Genomic DNA, 10,306 nt, shown 5'->3' on the forward strand with positions numbered 1-10,306 from the left:
GTTCCCCTGGCTCTGAGCGTGAGTGATCTGGCAGGAACCAGCTCCTTTGTAGCTTGTTTGGGAGTTGGCAAATTTCACCACCCAGACGTCATAAAAAGAATCATGAAAGATAATTTTAGAAGTGATATGGGGGTAATTTGTAGAAGCCATTGAGGTAAATTTTGCCACATAGCCCTCTGTTTGCTTCTTCTGCACTGCTCCAAACGCACGCGATGCCTCCCTCAGTTTGAGCGCCACCTCCCAACTTGTACGCTAGTAGGTGGAAGCGGTGGGAACAGAAAAATTTGCTTTTTAGAGAATAACAGATTCATAGTTTTGGCGACAATAAAGATGGCCAGAATCCCAAAATACAATCCAAAGGGAAAGATACGTTTCTGAGCTTTGTCGACTTTGGAATCGTGGCACACAATCCCCCTGAGTTCTGGACAGTCCTCGTATATCATTAATTAACTCCCACAGTCTTCTGGGTTACCAGACAGATTAGAGGGGGTGATTACCTGGAACCATGCTTATACTTTCCCTAAGTCAGCTTTCTCAGCCTTGGCATTGTGCATAATTGGAGCTGGATGGTTCTTTGTGGTGGCAGTTGTCTGTGCGTTGTAGGATTTAGGCAGAAGCCCAGCGTCTACTCACTGGAAGCAAACAGCCTCGGGAGATTGTAATCAAAAGCTCTTCAAGTATTGTCAGGTGTCTCCAGTTGAAGCCTATAGCTCTTTAGCTGCTCATCCTCTGTGACTCCAACTTTACTGAGGGCTCCTGGTGTCCACCCTTGGACTTGTCCAGGGTTAAAGAGTGCACCCTCTCATAGTTGAACAAGCCTAAATTGAAAAAGCTATTCCTCTGAGGGAATCTTCTAGAGACCTCTGTGTCTTTCCACACTCCTCTAATTCATAGGCCTGCTCTGCCCTTCCCTCCTGTCCTCACAGCAGGGGCTTGAGTACTTACAAATGTTGAATGCCCCAGTTCTTTTGTGGACTAGATACACCTTACCCATCCACAGCCCCTCACATGGAATGATGGCTTGTCCCCATCTCCATCCCCTCTGTGCTGAACACCTTCCCAGGATGGTTTCTTTCATCCCTCAAAGTAAGGACAGCAAGGGACAGGAGCACTGGGAATGACTATAAACTCACGACCCCTTCACTCATTCCCAGAGGGAAGTGATCAGTGACCTAGGGATCTGGTGAACAAGAAAGGTGTCTTTCCAGAACTTTGCATATTTACGTATGTCAGTAAACCTCTGGCCCAAAGACCCAGGCCTGGGATCATAAGGGTCATTGTGTACCCTGGGTCAACCCTGCCTGGAAGGCTGAGAGGTCTCAGGGGTAATGATCACACCTCAGCTAACCAAGATAACCATTGTTCAGGTGACCTTGAGGTTGAGTGGGGTAGGTAACAGTTCCAAGACAAGAGCACAGGTGGGACCATGCTAGGACTGGACAACTCTGGTTCTTTTTGCTAAGGCCCCTTCGGCAGAGTGAAACCACTTCACAGACTCTTTGTTTAGACCTGACCACACAACCTCAAAACATGATTATCCCTGAAGGCTTACCCTCCCGATGGTCAGCTTCTTCAGCTGTAGTCTCTCAACTGAGGCCAGGCTAAGTTGCCAAGCAAGTTTTATAGCAAGTTCCCAATGACAAAATTATTCAGAAAAAATCTCTGAAATGCTATTAGTTGAATCTGATTTGACTTATTAAATCAAGAAGACATCCATCCATCTCTCTTGCCCTCCTTCTTGATGGCGCCTAGCACTTGATGGCACCCAGGAGTTCAGACCAGTATATTGTATTATAGCAGAAATGAGGGTATCTGGAAGGGCCAAGGATATGCAAGCCTCCACCCAGGGCCCCTGGGGAGGTTCCCAAAGCCCTGGGCCCAGCTGCTGAAGCCTCCTCATGTTGTGTGAACAGGCTTTCTCCCAGCCTGCTTTCCATGGTGATAAGGTCAGTACAAGCAACCTATTAGAAAACATCTTAAAACCATCCTTATCCCACACAATATGGCAATAGCTCAACAGTCTTTCTCATTAACACTGGAATCTTTGTTTATGTGTGTTCATATGTATGTGGGTGTAGGTGTGTGCATGAGCATGTATATGTGCATGGAGGCTGGAGGACAATCTCAGGTGTCATTACTCAGGCCTGATCCATTCCTCCACTTTTTTGAGACAAGGTCTCTTATTAGCCAGCAACTCCCCAAGTAGGGGAGGGTGGGTGGACAGCAAGCTACATGGCTTCTGTCTTCCTTTTATCAGTGCTGGAATTATTAGTGCCATGATACCTGGCTTTTTTTTCAAGGGTTTTGGGCATCAAATCAGGTCCTCAAGTTTACCAATAAGTCTATCTCCTCAACCCCAACAAGTTCAAACTAGTGTTGGCTCTTTGAGGTTCACAGTAGTGTGACCCAATTCAGTTGTCATTTGAGACAAAACAGAGGTACCCATAGGTATCCAGAGCATTGCCTAGGAGTGTGGAGGTTTAATGAACAATGTGGAACTTGGAATAAGTCACCTTCTGATGGCAAGTATCATTTATGGCAGAATAGGAATTGCCTTGGTGCCTAATTTAATTTTTAATAATGAGGAATATAGTTCCTTTCTCAAATGAGTCTCATAAACTGTAAGACTATGTTAATGGCGGGGCCACCAGACTCTCCTATTGGTGTAACCCATTCCTCTTCGATACTAAACTTTGGAGAGACAACTTACACAGGCAAGGCATATAGAGCAGTGGCTCTCAACCTTCCTAATGCTTCGATCTTCTACTATAGTTCCTCATGTTGTGGTGACCCCAATCATAAAATTATTTTTGTTGCTAATTCATAACTGTACTTTTGCTACTATTATGAATCATAATGTAAATATCTGCATCTTCTGATGGTCTTAGGCGACCCCTGTCATTCAATATTCCAAAGGGTTGCAACCCACAGGGTGAGAACCACTGGTCTAGAGCTTCACTACCATGACTAGTTTCAATCTTTCTGAATTTCTCCAGGTTCCCAAGAGAAAAAGAATCAATAGTGTGGTCTAGCGAGATGTCGCAGTGATTCAGAGCACTGGCTGCTCTTCCAGAGAACCTGGGTTCAATTCCCAGTCAAGTGTGGTGACTATGGGGTCCCTGGTAAAGAGTAGTTCTGGGTCCCAGCCAAGTGATCAATGGTAGAAAGCTGTTCTATAATTGACAGGGATTCTGAAAGGAGTATAAAACAGGAGAGATAGGGAAGTGCACTACATACTCATCACAGGAGAAATCCAAGAGGACATTACAATTCTAAGCATTTATGCACCGAACAGAAGGACATCCAAGTTCATAAAAGAAACACTGCTACAGTGAAAGTCACATTATTAATCCTAACACAGTGAATGTGGGTGACTTCAATACCCCACTTTCACCAATAAACAAGTCATCCAGATGTAAAACAGAAAAATTCTGGAGCTAAATACTGTTGTAAATCAAATGGAAGACATAACAGGATCTACAGAAAATTATATCCAAACGCTAAACACTATATTTTTCTCTCTGCAGCCCACTGAAGTTTCTCCAGAACTGACCACCTATTAGCACACAAAGCAGGTTCCAGCAAATATAAAAAACTGAAATGACATCTTCATCCTATCTGACTAACATGGATTAAAGCTGGATATCAACAACAGTAGAAACAACAAAAATTATAAAAATTCATTGGAAGCTCAACAACTCACTACTGAAAGAAAGTTTGGTCAAGAATGAAATTTAAAACTTTGTTAGAATTGAATTAAAATGAAAACACAATGTACCCAAACCTTTGAGGCATACATAGTTAAGGCAGTTCTAAGAGGCAAATTCATAGCACTAAGTGCCTATACATACACATACAAAACAAAACAAAAACCTGATGAAATATTAATGATACACCTAAAAGTTCCAAAAAAGAAGAAGAAACAATACCCAAAAAGAGTATTTGGGAAGAAATCATCAAAATTAGGGATGAAATCAGTGAATTAGAAATAAACCAAAAAAATGAATCTATGAAGAGTTCCCTCTTTGATAAAAGATTGGCAAATTAACAAAGAGATGGAATGAGGAGATCCAAATTAATAAAATTAGACATAAAAAGAAAGACATTACAACAGACACTAAGGAAAGTCAAAGAATCATAAGAACATACTTTAAAAATCTCCATTCCACCAAGTTAGGAAAAAAAAACAAAAGAAATGGATGAAATTCTTGACATATACAGCCTACCAAAATTAAATCAAGATGACATAAACAATTTAAGAAGATCTATAAGCCATAGTGAAAAAAAACAGTAATTAAAATTTTCCTAACCAAAATGCCCCACACCAAATAGATTCATGAAAGAATTCTAGGAGACTCTCAAAGAACAGTAAATCACTTACTTCTCAAACTATTTCCCATAATAGATACTGGAGGATCATTTTCCAATTATTTTTATGAAGCTACAATTACCGTGATACAAAAACTACACAAAGACCCATCAGAAAAGAAAATTACAAATCAATATCCCTTATGGACACAGGTGTAAACATTTAAAAATACTTGCAAACTGAACTTATGTACATATCAAAAAGATTATCCTATTATCAAGTGGGCTTCATCCCATATATACAGAGATGGCTTGACATATTTAAGTCAATAAATACAATCCATTACATAAACAGATTGGAAGTCAAAGATCACATGATCATCTTATTAAATACAAAAAGGGGGCCTTTGCAAAACCCAACATCTCTTCATGATAAAGTCTTAGTATCTAGGGACACAAAGGACATACCTCAACACATAAAGGCAGTTTACAGAAAGCCCAGTCAAAATAATCTTAAACAGAGAAAAAAAAACAAGTATTTTCACTGAAGTCAGGAATAAGACAAGAATGTCCATTCTCTCCAAACCTATTCAATATAGTACTTGAAGTCCTAGCTACAGCAATAAGATAACTAATCAAAATCAAAGAGATACAAATAGGAAGGAAGGCAGTCAAAATATCTTTATTTTCAGATTATGTGGTTTTATACATGGAAGACTCTAAAGACTCTACCAGAAAACTTCTACAGCTGATAAACACCTTCAGCAAAATAGAAGAACACAAAATAAACACACAGAAATCAGTAGTTTTCCTACACACAAATGAGAAATGGATTGAGAAAGAAACCAAGAAACTGGTACTGTCTACACTATTTTTTAAAGAATGAAATATATTGGAATAACTCTAATCAAGCAAGGGAAAGACCTGTATAATAAAGAACTTTAAGACATTAAAGAAAGAAATCAAAGAAGACACCAGATTGTGAAAAGATTGTGCATGCTCATGGACTGGTAGGAATAACGTAAAAATACCATCTTACCAAGACAAACTACAGATCTAATGCAATCCCCATAAAAAATCCAACAAAATTCTTCACAGGAATGGAAAATAATAACAATCTTCAACTTCATATGGAAACACAAACAGCAGCAATAAAAACAGGATGGCTAAAAGATCCTGAATAATAAAAGAACTGGTGAAGGTATCACCATCCCATGTTTCAAATTATATTGCAGAGTTGTAATAAAAAGTATAGTATCAGTATAAGAACAGACATGTTGATCAATGGAATGGAATTGAAGACCCAGAAGTAACTCACAATCTAAGGACACCTGATTTTTTTTACAACAAGCCAGAAATAAATGCTGGGGGAAAAAGCAGCTGGTCAAACTGGATGGCTGCACAAAGAAGAGTGCAAATGGATCCATAGTTATCATTCAGTACCAAACTCAACTCCAAATATAAGACCAGATACTCTGAACCTCATAGAGGATAAAGCAGGGGGCAGGCTTGAACTCAATGGCACAGGAAAGGACTTTCTGGACAGGACACTGATAGCACAGGCATTAAGACCAATAATCAGTAAATGGGACCTCGTGAAGCTAAAAAGCTTTGCACAGCAAAAGTCCCCATCATTTGCGCAAAGGGGGCAGCCTACAGATTGGGAAAACATCTTTACCAATTGCACACCTGGTAGAGAGTTAGTAAGTAAAATACATAAAGTACTAAAAAACATTGAACATCAAGAAGAAACCCAACTAAAAATGGCATATAAAACTAAACAGAGTTCCCAAAAAATGAAACACAAATGACTCAGAAACACTTTAAAAGTTTTCAACTGCTTACCCATCAGGGAAATACAAATCAAAACTACTTTGAAATTTCATCTTACCCAGTCAGAATGGCCAAAGAGCAATGAAACAAATGATAACTCATTCTGTTGAATGTGCTGGAAGAGGGAAACATTTACTCATTGCTGATGGGAGTACAAACTGGCATATCCCTATGGAAATCATTGTGGGGAGATCCTCAAAAGGTTGAAGTTGACTCGATCCAGCTATACCTCTCTTGGGCATACACCCAAAGGACTCAAATCTTACTTCAGAGATACTTGTTCTTCCATATTCATCGCTGCTCCATTCATAATAGCCAGAAATTAGAAATAGCCTACATGCCCTTCAACTGATGAATGGATAATTAAAATGTAGTACATTTACAGGATGGGACATTATTCAACTGTTTAAAAAACAATAACACAAAACCATGAAATTCACAGGTAAAGAGTGGAGCAAGAAACAATCATCCTGAATGAGAAAAACCCAGGCCCCAAATGACAAGTATTGTGTAGATTCTCTTATACATGGATGTTAGCTTTCAAGGTTTAGGTTTATGAGTTTCAATACAAATAATCACAGAGGATACATAGGTATTAAGGCATCAGTGGGGAGGAGGGAATCCGCAATATAGTATAGTGTTATAAAGTGATGAAGAGGAAACTAGAATAGGATTGAGAAGTGAGGAGGATGGAAAGGTCATGTAAAGAAGAAAACACTAACACTAAAGGACTTTTGAGAAAAAAACATGGAAACCTAAAATATCTACACATATGAAAGGAATTTAAATAGAGTCAATGTCCAGATCAGACATCGTATGCCACCAAGTAAAACCTTCAGTTCCAGGAATAAATTAATCTTGTAGAGTCATTGTTCAAGTGGGTTCCATGCATCCCACAAACATCACAGGCTATTGCCAAGACCATTGGTTACTCTCTATAACCTGGTCTAAGGCCATATTGCTGAAGGTACCACTTACTTACGTAATCAAACATGGAGAAGCCAAGACAGTGCCAAGTGAAGCTTCACCTCTGCTGACTAGTGTTCACGGTGTTTGGAAGGCATTCTGAATACTTCTAGAAGAGAAAAGCAATCAATATCACCCATTACAAACCCTGAGATCTACAACAGAGACCTGCCTGCAAGATTTACTGGTTCAATAGTGTCACAAGTGTTATGGAGTAACCTACCATTTTTAAATCAGCTGTAAGTCCCACTCTATGAAATGGAAACCATACATGACTCTACAAAAGTGGCCAAGAACCTGAGACTAGATAGGTCATGGGCTTAGGGGAAATCTACTACTATTGTTCTGCTAAAGGAACATAGAGCTGACATGATTCCTAATTACATATTGCTATACACATAAAGTAGAGCTTTGCTCAACCCCCATTAGAGAAGATTCTTTCTCCAATAGATGGTAATTATTAAGGAGATCTACAACTGGGCAATGTGGTACAGTAAGAGGTTCTGGAGCACTCAGTTCTAAGTGGGTTGTCTTTATCAAAACTTATGGAGGTTCACAGTCCTTTTTGACGTAAGGTCAAAGAGTTCCAGCCTGTTATTGCTCCTTCAAGGCTAAACAACAGGATATTTGGCCTAAGGTGTAGCCATTGGATGTCTTACCTTAACAACAGAATATTTGTTTTTGGGTGTGGCTATTTGGTGTTTTGAGTATTAAGGGGGTAATTACATTTGTTTGTTCCTTGTATCATGGCAAGGAAGTGTTTTGCCTCCCCCCTTTTGATTGGGGTATATAGGAGCTTTTAGTAGTAAACTTGGGCCAGATCCCAGTATTCACTGAATGCCCTATCAACTCTACCTTCTGTCTTTTGTCTATTTCTTTCCTCAGTCCATGCTCCCCTTCTCAGGTACAAACCAGATAAGTCAGCAGGTCCCTACAAAAAACTCTCCTCAAAAGGCTCAGGAGGAGAAGAGGAGATAGAAAAACTATAAGAGTCAAAGGAAACGGTGTCTTCCAGACACAACAGGACTAATACACATAGGAACTTACAAAGATTGACAGTGAGCACAAGATCTGCACAGGTTCAAACCTGAAAAATCATAGCACAAAGTTCCACCCCAAACCAAGAAGTTATTTACAATTGATACCTCATGAGAAAGGGCAAACCAGTTTTCCCCAGTGGAACATCACTGGGTATATCAACTGCACTCTAGGGCAGGCTTCATGCCCAGTGGTTAAACAACACAAAATAGACTCCATGGTTTTGTCTGTGTGTGTAGATGCATGGTTTTGTTTGTTTGTGTGTGTGTGTGTGTGTGTGTGTGTGTGTGTGTGTGTGTGTGTAGACGCATGTGTACATGTGAGCATGGGTTTTTGTCTTTTTTTTTTTTGGTTTTTATGAGACAGGGTTTCTCTGTATTGTTTTGGAGGCTGTCAGTCCTCCTGCCTCTGCCTCCCGAGTGCTGGGATTAAAGGCATGCGCCACCACCGCCCGGCGGGTTTTTGTCTTATTGATAATTTTTTCATTTGTTTTTATTTCCTTTGGGGATTTTGTTGTTGTTGCTTTTCCTAATGTTTTGTTTTGTTTTGTTTTTGAGAGAGTGAGAGAGAGAACATGAAGTTGATGATGTGGGGAGGATCTAGGAGTAATTGGAGGAGGATCTAGGAGTAATTGGAGGAGGGGAAATGATATGACCAAAATATACTGTATGAAAAATTTTTAAATAAAAACTTAAAAAACAGCAGCAACAAAAATACAAACCAACATTACTGAAGTATAGTTTGCATATTAAAATGCACCAGTTGACTTTAGCAGATGGATGTGTATGATCACCACAGTTGACATTGAACATTCCTGTCACCTCAGATAGTTCCTCCAGCTTCAGCTTGTGCTACAACGAACCAGTTTGGGTTTTAGAATTCCACATTAGCAATGTTCTACAGTATACAATTCTTCCCATCTGGTGTCTTTCATTTGCCATATGTTTCTGAGACTCAGACACACTGTTGCATGTGTCAGATGTTTGTTCCTTCCTATAAGTCCTATTCCCTTGTGGGGCTGTCCCTCAATTTGTCTACTCATTCACCAGTTGATGGATATCTGGGCTGTTTCCAGACCTTTTTTTAAATCTGTATTTTGTTTTGTTTTGTTTTTTGTTTGTTTGTTTGTCATCATTGACCAGATTCTTTTCCTGGTACAAAAGTTTATCCTCCCCGCCTTGAGAATCCATTCCATTATTACCAAATATTTGGGGAGACTTTTGATTCTGGCTTTGCTTGTAAAATAGCAAATGACTGATAAATCCTTATTTCAGTGACTACTCAAACTTCTGCTCCAGAAAGAGGTGACCTTGATTCTACAGAGTTGTGGCTTCGGTACTCTATGCTGCACTCTACTGAGCATCAACCACAAGGATGCTCCTAGCTTGCTCTCCCTGGGCCATGCTTCAGAACAAGGACTTGTATTTCCCAGCTAAAGTGGGAGACTAAGACACTGTGGTAGATATCATAAGTTTACCCAATACCCACATACTCTATCTCTTTTACCCTTGTAAAGAAACCCTGAAACCCAGGCTCAGCTAGCAAAACTGCTTGTGTTCAGTGGCAGCATCCCATTGTCTGCTGTCCCAGGCTCCCTAAGAGCAATAATGGCCAATGAGAACTTAAGTAAGACCACAGTACCTTGGGAAAGTCTTTGCCTTTCTGATACGATGGTTCTCAACCTGTGGGTCGTCACCCTTCAGGACTGAATGACTTTTCACAGGGGTCACCTGAGACCATTAGAAAACACAGATATTTATATTATGGTTCATAAAATTACAGTTATAAAGTAGCAAGAGAAATGTTTTTATGGTTGGGGGCACCACAACATGAGAACTGTATTAAAGGGTCGCAGCATTAGGAAGCTTGAGAACCACCAGACTATGGGATAGAATAAAATACATTCTTCCTCCTTTCTCACTCCCTTGAATGTAGGTGTTCCAGAAGAGCTCTCGCAGCCATCTTGTGCTGCCAGAAGACAGAACAGGAAACATGCAGAGGCTTGGCTTTGCTGACACGCAAGAGCATCCCTGGTGTCTGTCCTGCTCTGTCCTCATGGCACATGTGACAAATAAACCCCTATGCATCTAAGTGGCTGTTTAAAAGGTCTTTCTTTGTTGCAGCTAAGTAAGCTCCTAGATTATGCAGGGAGGTTCTGAAA

Source organism: Mesocricetus auratus, unplaced genomic scaffold (genome assembly GCF_017639785.1).
Source record: "Mesocricetus auratus isolate SY011 unplaced genomic scaffold, BCM_Maur_2.0 Super-Scaffold_6730, whole genome shotgun sequence".
NCBI lineage: Eukaryota > Metazoa > Chordata > Mammalia > Rodentia > Cricetidae > Mesocricetus > Mesocricetus auratus.